Below are 16,194 nucleotides of genomic sequence, written 5' to 3'. Positions count from 1 at the left end.
TAGATACCATCGCATACATTAAGTTGCCTACAGAATTTGCATATGGTACATGACATATACTACTTTTCTTCATCAGCTCTAGGACTCAAAACCGAAGAAAGCTTAAAATGGGAAGCTAGTGGAACATTAACATGTTTCACATTGTTCATAGAGAACTTTTCAAGTACTTTCTCCACATACTTCTGCTGTGATAACCAAAGCTTACCATTTTTCTTGTCTCTGTGTATCTCCATGCCCAAGATATGTTTGCTGCTCCAAGATCCTTCATATCAAACGTCCTAGAGAGTTGAGCCTTTAACCTGTTGATCTCTTCCATGCTTTTGCTTGCAATAAGCATATCGTCAACATACAAAGCTAAGATAATGAATATGCCATTGAAACTTTTGAAGTATACACAATGATCATACTCACTTCTTATAAAGTTATAACTCACCATGAAGGAATCAAACTTCTTGTACCATTGTCTGGGAGACTGCCTCAGACCATACAATGATTTCCTGAGCTTGCAAACTAATCTTCGGTTGTGACCTTGTACAAAACCTTCTAGTTGTTCCATATACATCTCTTCATTCAAATCACCATGTAGAAAAGTTGTTTTAACATCTAACTGTTCTAACTCAAGATTAAGTAACGTAGTTAGTGCCAACACAGTATGAATAGAAACAAGTTTTACAACTGGAGAAAAAATCTCATGAAAGTCTATACCTTCAACCTCAGAATACCCTTTTGCTACCAGTCTCGCCTTACACCTTTCAATACTTCCATCTACTTTTTGTTTCAGTTTGAATACCCACTTGCATCCAACAACACTTCTCCCTTCAGGAAGCTCTACAAGATCCCAGGTATTGTTCTTGGCTAAGGAATCCATTTCTTCTTCCATAGCCATTTTGCATTTTTCACTATCTGTATCATCTACTACTTCCTGATAACAAGAAGGTTCTGTTAGTGTCAGTATTTCCAGCCTTCCTCCAGTGATCAAATATGCTCTTACAAAGTGATTTTAAAGTGTCAAGGTCAAATTTTGTCATTTCAGTGAGTCTTCAAGCAAAATTTGGTCACTAGGCATTAGGTCTAGGGTTTGCTTTCACTCTTTTCAAAATTGTCCAAATGGCAGTCCATGTCATCATTCAGCTGAGTCTATCATCATTCATAGGGTTTTCATTATCATGTCAGTGTCCAATGAGTCATTTTACACCTTGTTCATGCTTCAGTTGAGCCTAGGTAAGGTCATTTCCCTCTCCTAGGGTTTTGAAGGCAATTTCTCTTGGACGGTCAAATCATCAGCAAAACTTATATCCTGATGTTCATACACCTTCCCCTATCATTAAAGTACCTTATCAAACACTTCCCATCACTGAGATCCCCCAAATTCCTCATTTTCGCACAAACCCTAGTTTCTTGCTACAACCTGGCAATTTTCTAGGTTTGGCCTGTGTTTTGCCCTTTTGGACCCCTTCCCCTCACTCAATCTCTGAGATTCCACTTTCCCCTACTTCCTAACATCCCTCCCTACTCCCCAAAATTTCCTCAAGAATTTATAAGCCCCCTATCCCCTTCATTTCGCTTCATTTCGACAAAATCCCTTGTTCCACACATCGGGATAAGTTTCACTCAAATGATGTTTCAAAGCAATAAAAGATGAATTTTGGAAAACTGAGAGATTTTTTTGTCGAAAACATGCCAAAGAAGAAAAACCTCCCTCACTTTTTACACAGGTGTCATGGTTTTAGAGAAATGTCAAAAATATCGTTGCCTTAAGAGAATTGAAGGCACCTCTAAAGTGACCTTGGGAAAATCAAGTTTTCCCCAAGATTGGTTGGCTAAATGACTTGCTGGATAAGTCAAAAGATAAATAGGCACAAAGATCTTTCCATTGAGATATCATGAGCTCAATTTGGAGTTGAGGAAGGCATTCAAAGGTTGACTGCAACATCACTCTGCTTTGAGGCAGCCTCATTTGGCACATTTTGACCAGTCTTGGGAGATTTGATTTTTGACAGGACAAATGAACACCAAATTAAAAAATTCCAGTTGGGTTGGAAATTAGACTCAAAGACCTTTCCAACGAGCTATCCTGCACCCAATTGGGACACCAGGAAGGCCTCCAAATATCATCTGAAAGTCGCGCTATGCATCAGGGTGGGCGCGCTACGCATCCAGGGCGCGCTACGCATCAAGCCAAAGTTCTCAGTGCAAATTTGCACGTGCGATATGGACCAGGGGCGCACTACATGTTGGGTAAAGTGCGCTATGCATTGGGTTTTTCGCCCAGAAACTTGCCAGCAAGCACTCAAATCCTCTCTTAACTCAAGCAAACTACAGAAACCGAATCAGCTTATGAGCAGAGTTATGACAGTGATTCAACACCAGAGATAGAGGTGCCAAGGAGGTATCACAAGGGTGGAAAAGGTGGTCGGCATGTCAGGGAGGAGCCCACTTCTTTGGCTCATTTTCAAGCTTTTCCACTTGCAATGACCTGTTTTCAGTACCAATCATGTTTTGAATATTGTGAGAGGATCTCACAAATTCAACATCACCGAGAACTAGTTTGCTTATTTGTCCTACATTTGCAGAATGGTCATGTGAACCTTGCTGGAGTGGATTTCACCCTATCGCCCGAGATTATTGCTCAGGTCACTGGGATACCAAATGTTGGGGAGGGGTGGAATAAGCGCCAGCAGTTAGACAGATTTCACTATGAGCCATATATCAAACCCGGGTGTATGAGACACCTAACTGTTGTTTTTCCTTTCAGATTCCTAAGGGATGAGTATGCACCCTTGATGAGACTCATTATTCGCTATTTCACTTGCAAGGGTAGATTTTCTCGTCTCTATTCGTACCATATCCATTTGTTGATGCATTTCACAAGGGTACGAATGATGAACATTCCATTTTTCATGTGTCGCAATATAGAGAGGATGGTGCCCTTAGTACAAAGGAAGAGCCCGGCACAGCAGCACAAGAGTATTTATCATTATGCAGTGATTAAGATCATAGTGATGCATCAGTTGGCACAGCAGGGTATTGCTTGGGAGGATTTCATTTCTCGCTACTTTTTCACAGTGCCACAACTACCTCTTGAGATTGTCCATGAGGAGGGAGGGCCTTCACATCAGTTTGACATTCCAGATCCCAAGCATGTCAGCACTCCAGCATGTATTACATATCAGAGAGGCCACAGGGCCTTATTTGCATCTGCACAGCGAGTATTATCTCCACATCAGGTGGAAAGGGTCTCGCCTTCTGCAGCACAGGTACAGGTACAGGACAGAGGCAAGCAACCCATATTTGATGAGGGACCTTCAGGAGATTCGGACACGGATATTATTGACCTTGACATCAGCTCTCCTAGCTCGGAGCTAAAGGGGATCATCCAGCAACAAAAGGCTGAGAATCGCTTGTTGCAGCAGAAATTGGAAATGGCCAATTGGACAATCAACTACTTGGAGCAGCGCAACAAGCAGCTAGAAGATGAACACACTCTTGATGAGTTGCGGCGAATCCGAGAAGACCGAAACTTGGCCCGCAAGAGACCCGGTGATTTGATACCTATTGAGCGAGAGTCTATGCTCATCCGGGTAAACACTCATTTAGAGAAATTGTTAGCCAAGGCAAACAGGGACAAAGATATGCTCCGCCATATGAAGAATCATTATTGGGCCCGCATGCATGTTTGCAAAGCAAGAATGAAGGTTCTTAAAGGACGATTGACCAAGGCATTAAAACGGCGAAAAAGGCCCGATCCACTCCAAATTTTGGCCGAAGTCTCCTTGAAGGAGCATGGTACTTGATAATACACCCTTAGCTCAAAATTCAGAAAATGTGGAGAATTTTTGGTCAATTTTGAAATTTTTGTATAAAAAACAGGTTTTTGGGCTCAACGCGTAGTGCGCCGCGTGCTACCTTGAAGATTTTGAGGTCAAAATCACGAAAGGTTTGCATTTTTGGATTTTTCATGATGAAATACACCTGCTCACCCACTGCCAAGACATTTCATCAAGGTTTGGGTCCCCAAAAGGTCAGAAAACATGCAAAAAATGACCTCACTGCCCCTTTTTGGACACACAGGTAGCAGCCTTGGGAGAATGCACTTTTGGAGGGGCAAATGGACACCAAATTGGAAAATTCCACTTGGGTTGGAAAGTAGACATCCAGGGCTTTCCAACAAGCCAACCTGAGAGCAATTTGGAGGCCGGGAAGTGCCCCAAAAGTGGGCTGAAAAGCGCGCTATGCGTGGAGATTTGGCGCGCTACGCATCAGGGAATTTTCCAAGTTTTTCATCTACAGCACAGGAAAACGCAACTATTTGACCAGTTTTGACTTTTTATGGGATTTTTCACCTTCTTTGATGTAATTAATGTATTTTCATGTTGACATGACACTTATTTACCTATTCTAGAAGATTCATTCATAAAATAGCAAAAATTTAATGAATGAATTGGTTTCCTAGCTTATAGAGGCAAGTTGTTTTGATTGCCTAGATTGTAGTGCTTGGTTTAGAATTGGTTGAAACAGCTCCTAGGATGATGAGCTCGACCCCTAGAGGCAAGGAAATGTGTTAGCTTGCCTATATTATGTATTTTCTTAGTCATTTTCATGGTTGGACTCTTGAGGGATAAGCTTAGATTGTATTACTCTTTGTATCTTTGCAATTTTGGCAAAGGAAAGACCAGGCTTTTGCAGCACTATTTGGGATTCCTGTGGTGATTTGTGTTGATGGTGTGTTTCTCTCATGTACTTGTAAGTTTTTTATGTGTATCATTCTCCTACTCTTCTCTTCTGCAAATTAAGTAAATGAAGTGTTAAGGTAGAATTCATGGTTTCTATGCTCTGCCTTTAAGTTTGCTTAATATTTATGTTTTCCTCTGTTTAAGGAGAACTCCTGATGGTTTCTTGCTCTCCTTAGCTCCTCACCAGTCATACCTATCCATTCACTTCCTTCAAAGGCATCAAGACAATCTCCTACCTTGCCCCAAAAAGACCTCTGCAAAAACTGTGTCTCATCCCTGCACCCAAAATTGCCATGCTCAGTTTTCCAACAAAACTCTAAAAATTTGAAATCAAACTTTCCCTATCAGTTTACTACCCTAAAATTAGTGTTCTTTATTGGTCATCTCAGCCCTTTGAAGACCTTTTGCCGAGATAGACCCGGAGAGAGCCCTCTCCTGTCCTCGTAGGGCTAGCTACGAGGCTAAGTGGTTTGATGTTGCCTTGGATTTTGCCTTCCTCAGCCTGAGGCCAAATTTGAGCGTTAACAGGTTCCCCATCTTCAGTAATCAAAGGAAAATATGAAGCAGAATCTTCATACCTTTTGGGAGTTTTTCTTTCCCTTGTAGACCTTCTTAGAGCGACTGGTTGCTGAACTGGTTCAGAAACTTGAACTGGTTCAGAAGCTTCAACGACTTCCTTTGTGTCTTCAACACCTTTTTCTCTAGAAGTCTCTCCTTCCTTTTGACTGTCATCGAAAGGTCTAGCCTCCAACTGAACTCGTTGATTTGGCGATACCTGTTCCTATTCAATTCTTTCAACATTTGATTTTAAAAGAGAAGATTCATCAAATGTTACATCTCTACTAATGACTATCTTCCACAATGTAGGATCCCACAACCTGTATCCTTTCACTGCATAGTCATACCCAACAAAGACATAACACTTCGATTTTGGATCTAATTTTGAATGTTGATTTTTAGGAATAAGAGAATAAGCATCATAGCCAAATATCCTCAAATGTGAATAATCACAAGACTGACCTGTCCAAACTTCTTCAGGAATTTTACAATTAATTGCTACTGAAGGTGATCTATTAACTAAATAACAAGTAATAGATACTACTTCTGCCCACAACTCCTTTTGCAAGTTAGCATTGCTGATCATGCTTCTGGGTCTTTCCATAAGAGTCTGATTCATACGCTCAGCAACACCATTTTGCTGAGGAGTATAAACAGCAGTTTTGTGTCTAATAATTCACTCATCCTTATAGTTTTGTTCAAATTCAATTGAAGTGAACTCACCACCATTGTTAGTTCTTAAACATTTAATAGATTTGCCTATTCTTTTCTCTACCATTGCTTTAAATTGTTTAAAGACATTGAACACATCAGCCTTTTTTTTAGCATAAATACCCAAACTTTACAGGAGAAATCATCAATAAATTTTAAAAAATATAGAGCACCTCCATATGACACAACAGGGGATGGTCCCCACAGATCAGAATGAATATAGTCTAAAATATCTTTACTATTATGATTTCCAACTTTAAATCTCTGTTTACACTGTTTTCCATACACACAATGTTTACAGAAATCTAACTTCAAGGATTTCAGATCGGGAAGAGATTTACATTTCATCAGTATCTGAAGACCTTTCTCGCTCATATGACCTAATCGTTGATGCCATAGACGAGTACCTGCTTCTTCCTTTTCTGACGCAACCGCTGCTTCACTGACCTGAGTACTTCCTTTTAACCTGTAAATATTTCCGACCTTTTCTGCTTTCATAACCACTAGGGCTCCTCTAGAGACTTTCAAGACGCCATCCTAACCTGTAAAATTATAACCATCTAAATCCAACACTCCCAAAGAAATCAAATTTTTCTTCAAATCAAGTACATGTCTAACACTAGTTAATGTTTTCATTGTGTTATCATACATCTTAATCCTGATATTTCCCATCCCAACAGTCTGACATGACACATTATTACCCATAAACACAGAACTACCGTTTACATTTTCATACGAAGTAAACCGATTTCTATGTGGGCACATGTGATGAGAAGCACCAGAGTCTAATAGGCAGCTTTCTAAACCCTGAGAGACATCACATTCAGGTGAAGTTTCATCTATCATACATAATTCTTCAGCAGATAAAACTTCGTCTATCATACCTAAATCGACCTGATTCGATTCCTTCTTCGGGTTATCGGATTCTTTCCGTTTCCAATAGTCTTTCTTCAAGTGTCCAATTTTATTGTAGTGCCAACATTTTTCCTTACACTTCTTTCCCTTCGATTTAGATTTGGAAGACCCCCCTTGGTTTTTCTCCTCTCTCTTTTGAGCGTCCTCTAGCTACCATGGCTTCTAATGTAGCTATTTCAGTACTGGATTTTCTTCGTACTTCTTCAGACAGGAGAGCTCCCACAACTAATTCAAACTTCAAAGAATCAATAGTGCTCAAGCTGATTGAAGTTACGAAGTGATCCCATGATTCGGGCAGAGAACACAACAAGGTTATGGCTTTATCTTCTTCCTGAATTTTAACTTCCATATCTGTTAATTGACATATAAGTGTATTAAAAACATTCAAATGTTCTGCAACTTTTGAACCTTCTTTCATTTGAAGACTGTATAATTGTCTTTTCAGATAAATTTTGTTGGTTAATGACTTTGTCATATAGAGTTTTTCCAGTTTTTCCCACAATCCTGAAGCTATAGTCTCTTCAACAATATTGAAGAGAACTTCATCCGCCAAGCATAACCAGATGGTATTGAGAGCTCGGGCATCCAAGTCCTCCCAGTCTGAAGTAGTCATGGTTGCAGGTTTCTTAGTTGCCCCATCCAATGCCTTGTGCAACCCTTGTTGCATAAGCAGATCCCTAACCTTTAGTTTCCAAAGAGCAAAATTGCTCTTGCTGGTGAATTTCTCCACCTCAAATTTTGCATTCGACATCTTGGCCATTTTGTTCTTCTCCTAGGGTTTTAGTCTTTTCAGCTAGGGTTTATATTTCCTTATTTCTCCAAGAATTTTTTTTTCAATTTAAACAGAAAAACCTTTTGAATTTTCTTTTTTCTCCTTTCCTTTTAAATAGAAAAACCCTTTAAGAAAAGAACTTTTTCTCCTTTCCTTTTAAATAGAAAAACCCTTTAAAAAGGAACTTTTTCTCCTTTCCTTCAATTTATAAAAAAAACCTTTGGAAAAAAAAAAAAAACTTTTTCTCTTTCCTTCGATTTAAAAAAAAACTGTCTTTTTTTTTCTTTCCTTCAATTTCACACATCCACCCCTTTATCTTCAGAATTTAAAATCTTTATTTTCACAACTTTCTGAAAAAAATAAAATTCTAAGACAAAATTTCTTTCAAAAAATACCCGGATCCACCTTTGCTGAACAGGTTCTGGCAGCACGCAGGGCAGAGGGTCTTCCTCTTCACTGGACAACAGCTCTTGCCTCTTCCACGCAGGTCTGGCAGCTAATTTTCCTTGCACGCAGACCGGATCCACGTTTGTTGATCGCAACACGCAGAGCAGAGGGTCTTCCTCTTCACTGGACAACAGCTCTTGCCTCTTCCACACGCAGGCTCTGCCTGGTTCGATGGCTCTTCCACGCAGGCAACAAATTCGCTTCCTCCTCACGCTGCAGGTCTGACAGCATCAACAGCAGAGGGTTTGGCAGCTGAGATAGCCAGCACCTTCACACAGAGACAGTCCTTCTCACGCAGAGATCACAATGAGCTTCACGCAGAGCAACTGGTCCACGCAGGGCACAGACACGTAGAGCAAATCTTCCACACAGGCTCTGCCTGGTTCTATGGCCCTTCCATGTAGGTGAACCTCTCCTTCACGCACACGCACAACTACGGCAGGCTGCTCTGGCAGCACGTAACATTACAAGGCCTCCTCCACGCACCCAGATTCACACAGGTAGACACTGGCCTCCCATTCCAGACTCCTGCTCTTCAAAAAACTCAAAAGCTCTGATACCATTTGTTGTTTGAATAGGGGAAATAATGAGGAAAGAAACTACACACATTCAGTTATAAATTGACCAAGAAAAGCATATAACAGATTTGAAAAACTAAATTCAAACACATGCATAAACACATAGGGTTTACGTGGTAAAACCTTGACAAGGTGTCAAGGAAACATTCACGGGGCAAGAGATTGGAATCTCTATTAATTCAACAATGATTCTCCATGATTACATTTCTTGGGCATTCACTAGTTTTATACAAGCCTCCTCCATTACATCACTGCTATTTTGGTATAAAACTAACTAGTTACATTTTTAACCCAAATTTACATAATCCATTGTCAAACTTCCGACACAGATGACTCTACAGATCGCCAATACTCTCCCTGATTTTTTTACTCAAAAAATATCGAGATACCAAATTATATGCTGGAACTTGACATTTATGCACTATTTTGATTGCATCTTCCATAATTATGTTCAATGTTTGAAGCTAATTGTTAACTGTAACAGGTTCAATCTTGTTAACTAAATCACTATGAGACTGCCGAATAGCTATTCCATATTGTTGAATTTCCATGTTTATAGGCTGAATCTCCTTCACTAAATTTTCCAAAATCCCCAACTCTTTTCTGTAGCAAAGAGCAATCTTGATGTGCCCCTTTATTACTTGAACCGCCCTATCAATAAGAACGCCTATTGATCCAGATACAAATCTAGGATCTCGCATATTTTCTCCTTTCTCTCGATGATTTTGATGCCGTGATCTTGCCTAAAGCTAGACGTTAATATAGTCTAATTAAGCACGAAAATATGTGGGGGCAAATATGAATCAGCGGGGAAATAGTTACACCGTCATTGAAATGACTGGTAGCTATGAACGATACCAGTCTGAATAGTAGGGATGAATTTTAGGTGCAGTCATGGTTTCTTATTCGAAAACATATGAGATGAGAATGATATGTAAGTTTCTAATGGTATGTGTTTTTCTAATAGTTAAATTATAAAATTTAAATGTGTATTAGGTTGTTTAAATTTTAATCGAAGAGTTGAGAATTTCAAGAAATAAAAATTGTTCTAAACATATTCGGCTAAATCTAAAATTGTATAAATAAAAATTGTTCTAAAGATATTTGGCTATAAATAAAATTTGTTTTAAAAGTTCTTTAGCTAAATCTAAAGATATTTGGCTATAAATAAAAATTGTTTTAAAAGTTCTTTAGCTAAATCGAAAGTTGCATAATAAAGATATTTGGTTAAATCTAAAGTTGCATAAATAAAAATTGTTTTAAAAAATATTTACCTAAATCGAAAGTTGAATAATATTAATGAGAACATTAAATAAATGATTATTTCTTCTATTCAACATTACAACTAACCTCAACCAAAATTCAATATAGTGAAAAAAACAACCTGTAATTTAATTTAAAAGCTTAGTGATATAAAAAGGCCATTTAACCTTTACTTGTTCTAACTCAATTTACAATCTTTGATTGTTCTCTGGCTTTCCAGTTAATCAACGTAATCATCTTGTCTATTATTTTTACTCACTTAGCATCTAGGTTTACATAGGAGTCTCTTTTGGATCTCTTACATTTCTAACTCACTATTTAATCTTTACTTGTTCTCTAGCTTTTGATATTAACTTACATTTCTAACTCACTAATCTTTACTTGTTCTCTAGCTTTTGATATTAAATTACATTTCTAACTCACTATTTAATCTTTACTCGTTCTCTAGCTTTTGATATTAACAACGTAATCATCTGGTCTATTATTTTGAGATACTTCACATCTAGGTTTACATAGCAATGTCCTTTGCATCTCTAACATGGGTTATTCGATGAGCTACATTTATTACTCTGGATTTTCCTTATTATTGGCTGCCTCTTTCATTAGTTTTTGACAAATATTTCAACTTCCTTGTTCAAGGGTGGCTCACAATTCAGACAAAAACATCAACCAAATATTATTATTAAAGATAGTTAATATATATTTATATGGGAAGCCAAGAGGTTTTCTAAAATGACTTTTAATTTTAACCAAATCTTTCACGTCTGGTTCAAGCTAGGATGATACAAGGATGCTCAATAAGGAGGAGATCATATTGTTCTATGTCTTGAATAGTGCTAAGAAGAAAATGAACATTGTTAAAATAAGAACTAATTCATGCCGAATAGTGCTAAGAAAAAAATGAACATTGTTAAAATACGAACTAATTCATGCCAGCTTCAAAGTGAAACTGGGCATTGGTCAATTCCCAAAAATCCTTGTAACTAAAAATTCATTTGGGATACTAACAGGGTTGAAGATGAAAAACACTTTCTATTCAATTGTCTAGATATTAGTGACATCCATTCTAATTTTCAAAATCTTTGCCACACTACCCACCTTCTTGACTTGTTAAGCTAGCAAAACTAGGATGATCTAGGAACACTTCTCTCCACTCTTTTCAAGCATATAAATAATATGTTAAAAAATCTCAATTAATCTCATTGCTCATATAGGCGCATTCTACCCCTACTGTGAGGGCAATGTGTAATTATATTTGTCCAATAAAAAAAATAAAAAAAATCAATGTCTTCCCTAGACAAAATGAAAATAAACATATAGATAAAAACAACTATAATACAATTATCTCATGCCTTTAATAGTTCTTTTATCATATATTTTGAATTCAAATGGATCATAAATTTACCTTCGAAACAAATTTTTTTACTACATTAAAATTCAAAATTATGTAAAATTTTAAACATCTTTACTCTTTACTAAAGGAAATACCATTTATTAAAACAAAGTAAAAAAGTTAATTCAACACAAAGAAATCATGCTCCAAAATCTTTCTTTTAATTAAATATTTGTAAAATGAATCTTTAAAAGGAAAACCATATCTTATGGATATATTAAAATATTTAAAGACATAATATTTCCACGTCAAAGTTGTTATATTTGAAAATATTAATTTGATATAGTTTTATTATAAATTTTGTCATCATGCCATGTAAAACACATCATTAAATCTAATATTAATATTATAATATTATAATATTAATATTATTAAATTTAATAACTTTGAATCAATCCAATATTAAATTTGTTATCTTATAATATATATTAATATATCATGATATATATTAACTCTATATATATATATGGGAGGGAAGAACAAACACATAGAGTGGTAGAGGTGGAGAGATAGAGAGAGTGAGAGAAAGGGAGAGAAAGGGGGATAGAGGGAGGTAGAAGAGAAAGGGAGAGAGAGTAAGGACGAGAAAGGGGGATTGAGAGAGAGGAGAAGAGAAGGAGGGAGGGACGGAGAGGAGTTGGAAGGGGACAGAGGGAAGGAAGAAGAAATAAATTGAGAGAGAAAAGTGGAGAGAGACCTAGAGGAAGTGACAAGGGAGAGATGGAGAGAGTGTGTGTATGTTTGGGGGTGAGATAGAGAGACAAACAAGGAGAGATTGAGAGAAGGGAGGAAAGAAGGAGAGAGGGAGGGAGATAGTGACCAAGTTGGAGGGTGGAGAGAGAGAGAGAGAGTGTGTAACACCCATGAGCTGCAGTTGGCAGATGAGCAAGGGTGCATTGGGCGAGGGCATGGACGAGCGAGACGAGCCGGGTGAAAAATGTGAAGTTTGGGTGTTGGTATGTTTATATTGTGTGGGTGGTCTTGAGTGACCCAACGAGCGGGCGAGCCGACGGGCGAACCACCACACATGTGGGCGGTCTCGGCGAGCCAGTGGGCAAGCTGACTTAACATTGGGTGGGCTGACGTGCGAAAGAAGAAGTAAGCCGACAAATGTGCGATGGATGGGCAGGTCGGCTGGGCATTTGAATGATGGGCGTGCAAACGTATAAGAAGGTGGAAGTTGGATGGTGGAGATCATCATTCGATCATTCAACTAAAAAACACTTGGACGTAGATCACTTGGATGAGCCAAGGAGAAGAGTGAAGAAATGTGAAGGTTATGTGTGCGGATGTGCCTGCACGACGGGCAGAACGGGCGAAGGCGTCATGCAGCGCTGAGCAACTGGTAGACCGTTTAGAGCGTTCGTGCAGAGCTGAACGATGGGCAGACCGTTCAGGGTGTTTGTGCAGGGCTGAACGACGGGCGACCTGGGTAGGGCGTCCGTGCAGAGCTGAACGACAGGCGGACCATTCAATGCATTCGTGCAGGGCTGAACTACAGGCAAACTGGGTAGGGCGTCCCTGTAGAGCTGAACGATGGGCGACCCAGGTAGGGCGTCCATGCAGGGCTGAACGACAGGTTGATAGTTCGTGTAGGACGACACGGTGAGGGCATTAGCCGAACAAAGGGTGGTTGAAGCAGAGGTCGTGAACGTGGGTTTTGTAAGCGGTACAACATGCGGTGCACCGAACAAAGGGAGGTCGAAACCGTGAACGAGAGTTCAAGCGAGTGGTGACATGGGTGCGTGTGCGCCCGTCAAACGAAGGAACGGTTGGGCTGAACGATAATGTCAGGCAGGGTAACACAGTTTGGGCGTTTACTGAACGAACGGAGAGCGAACTGGGTGAAGACGTGCGACAGGTGAATGAAGTGTTGGAAAGTTGTGCAACGACCGTTTGGAGGTGTTGACGAGCTGGGCAACCGAGTTTGCCGAAGTTGTGAAAAATTGGCTAAGTGTAAATTTGGGGTTTCCTCCAAGATTTAACTTGTACATGAAAATTATATATATTGATATATGGGCAGACTCACATCGGGGAGTTGCCCCTCCCTTTATACTGTTGTGCATTTATATGTGTAATGTTGTTTATGATGAATGTTCATGGTTTCATCGTGTATAAAGGATAAACTAATACTTGGTAACGAAAAATAAACTAAGTACGAATGTTAGGCATAGTCCACAATCATAAGTATTGGTGAAAAGAAAGTGGTCAGTGGTGCCACACCTTGCTATAGTGTGGTTGGAAGATTACCGCCAGTGTAGGGGCGTGACAGATGGTATCAAAGCTAGTGTTGATGTGTTGAAGCTGATACACACTTGCACTTTGTGACAAGTGGTATCAGAGCTGGTGAACTGAATCAAGGAGCTGATTCCACAGGAAGGCCGAAGACTTGGTAGGGAGTTCAAGTTTTGCAAGTGACAGGTAGTATATCAGGGTGATTCAGGTGAATGGTGGAAGAAGTGTAATACTTTGTGACAGGTTTAGCAGAGGTGAAGCTTAGTGCTTGGGCCAAGCTGAACGACGAGGCATGTCAGGTTTGGAAGAATGCGAAGGGAAGCTCTTGCTGACCTTATACAGATTGAAACAGATGAAAGAAGAGAACCCACAGATTCGAGATAAACTTGAAGTCTTGGAAAAGAATGTTGAAGACGAACTTCTTCAACTTGGTTGGACAATGGAGAAGGATGAAGATGCAGATTGTGCTGACAAGGAAGAGGAAGCTGTGATGATTGAGGATGTTGCAGATGTGACAACGATGCAGGATTAAGTTGAGATTGATCAAGTTGGACCAGGATCGTGCAGTTTGCAGACATGAGTGGATGAGGATACTCACATGGAGGACCCTCATGATGAAGTAAGTACTATTGATACTTATGTTTCAGTTGAGCATTTGGTAGATGAACCGTATGCAGGGAAGAGCAAAGTCAGTTTGTCGATGCAAGGGAGGATCTTACCATGGATGTCTACGATGAGACCTTGTATGGAGAAGCAAGGACCATTGACTGTTGCGGGACTTGTTGGGGTTGTTTGGTTCCTTATGGTAGAAGGTACAAAGGCTCGTGAAAAGGGAGGAACATGATGATCGTTGCAGAGGAATGGGTCATGCTTTAGCCATATGGGAGAATTGGCAAAGTGCCCGACATGACTCATGGATAGATTGGAGGAGGGCACACACTTAAGTTTGATGATACTTGGGTGGACTTCTCATGGCCAAGACCAAGAAAGGAAGTCTTGATGGGACCTTTAGTGGGGGAGCCATGGTGGAAGAGACTCATGTGATGATGATATGGTTGGGTGACCGAGTTCACTAGACCGGATTGCAGACTTGGATGATGATGACCGACTATTGTGATGGGTTTACGTAGTTGGGCAACATGGGGAACTTATGTCATGGACATCAGGTTGGAGACATGGAGCATGGCAGTCTTATGCAGGGACATTATGCAGAAGCACTTTTAGAGGTGTCACTTATGGGCATCCAATGAGGAGTGTCAAGGCAGGGATGTTGTGTAGGTAGATTTGCCGGTGTGACATGGAGACTTATTACTTATGAGCTGATGGAGAGGTTGTGCACTCTTGTACAACAAGGCCATGGACTTGGATGGATTTGTGAGTAGACTATGTAGCATTCCTACTACATGGAGAGCTGAGGCATCTTGCAGAGACCTTTGGGCCGAGACGTGTATGCTTGCTGGGATGTTAGTTGGAGATGACTCATGGAGCTCATGATGACATGAGGTTGTGACTTTTGGGGACTTCATATATGGTGGACTTGGAGGATATGATGCATTAAGGAGCTAAGGTTAGGGACTTTGATGCAGGATGGGGTGCATACTTTTGAGTACATGTATGGGTGTGCTTGAAAGAGTGACTTAATGTGGAGGATCGATATGAGACAATTTGGAGTGATGGAGTTACAACGATGATGATGCCTTGGTGGCAACACTTGGGCATGGGTTGAGCCCAGACTCAACCACTTTTGACACATGGGAGCTGATTGATATATGATCATGGGCAGCACATGGGAGATGAGATAGGTGCATACTTGTTTCTATGGCAGGCTTGAGGGATGGCACATTGCAGATATGATGGAGGTGGCTTCATGGACCTGGATGTGGCACATCGAGAGTTAGAGTTTGATGAGAGGATCTCTTCACTTTGAGGAGAGGGATGTTACACATATGGATGATGATGTTGGATAGATGTGGCTGATTTCATGCAGCACATTGGTACCAAACATCATGGACAACATGTTGCAGATGAGATGGTGACTACTTCATGGACCCAAGCATGGCTTACACTTATATGGAGATGGATTCTTGATCGAGTTGATGTTGTGATGAGAGTCTGAGAAAATATTGATGATGGCATAAGGATGTGCATTCTTACGGTTTGAGCGTGATAGTTGGACTGATCACCTGACTAGTTCGAATCATGAGGGCTAGCAATGTGCAGAGATGTGTTGGCATTGTGTTGGAGTGTCATGGCAGCAATTCACACAATGACAATACATGATTGGGTTGACACGATATGTTATAGTGGGCATGTATCTTGAGTTGGAGGGGCCAGCCTTCTACGATGGGAGCTGCATGTGGAGATTGCAATGAGGTGGTTGATGATCATGGATTGAGGAGACATTCCGATGTATGACATACCGATGGGGTGTATACCTTGGTATGGAGATCTTGGTGATAGATGGTTGCCAGGATGAGATATTGTCAAGGATGACAATGATTTCTAGTGGGGGAGAATGTAACACCCACGAGCTACGGTTGGCAGACGAGCGAGGGCGCAGACGAGCCGGGTGAAAAATGCAAAGTTTGG

This window comes from Pinus tabuliformis, chromosome 1_2 (genome assembly GCF_031772625.1).
Source record: "Pinus tabuliformis cultivar Carrire ecotype Pingquan chromosome 1_2, CPIR1, whole genome shotgun sequence".
NCBI classification, from domain to species: domain Eukaryota; kingdom Viridiplantae; phylum Streptophyta; class Pinopsida; order Pinales; family Pinaceae; genus Pinus; species Pinus tabuliformis.
The sequence above is the reverse complement of the archived record's forward strand: the minus strand, read 5'-3'. Positions refer to the sequence as shown.